Here is a 465-nt window from a genome sequence, read left to right on the forward strand (position 1 = left end):
GAAAAACTAAGTGCAGCCGAGGGGTTATCCTTTGAAAATTGCGTACTACACAATTTCTTGAGACAAATCAGTTTCTACAAAAATGGAACTAGGCCTCGGTGCCACACCGGCGCATCGACCGAACGCTGCCAACGAGAGGCCCAGTTGACCGCCACCGAAGTGTTGCAATCCCTCTGGGATGTCTAACGCACACTGCCACCGGCAGAGGTGGTGGCGTGCAGCTGACTTTGAATGAATATTGCGGCAATTCTTTATTGCGTCAACCACAAAGTCGGAGCTTTTCTTTTCTCGAGTGGTAGTAGTAAGCTATCTAGTACTTTCACGAGTGATTGCGTAATATGCCTTACCATGGGCCAGGCATCTATATATTTGAACCCTACGCCTAAGGCATAGATATGTATGTAGGTTTTCAACGAATTGGGGTTACCAGGGTCATTTGCAAAGAGGTAGCATTTCTATAGAAGC

This window comes from Artemia sp. Qi Xiang Cuo, chromosome 8, assembly GCF_049724085.1.
Source record: "Artemia sp. Qi Xiang Cuo chromosome 8, ASM4972408v1, whole genome shotgun sequence".
NCBI classification, from domain to species: Eukaryota; Metazoa; Arthropoda; class Branchiopoda; order Anostraca; family Artemiidae; genus Artemia; species Artemia sp. Qi Xiang Cuo.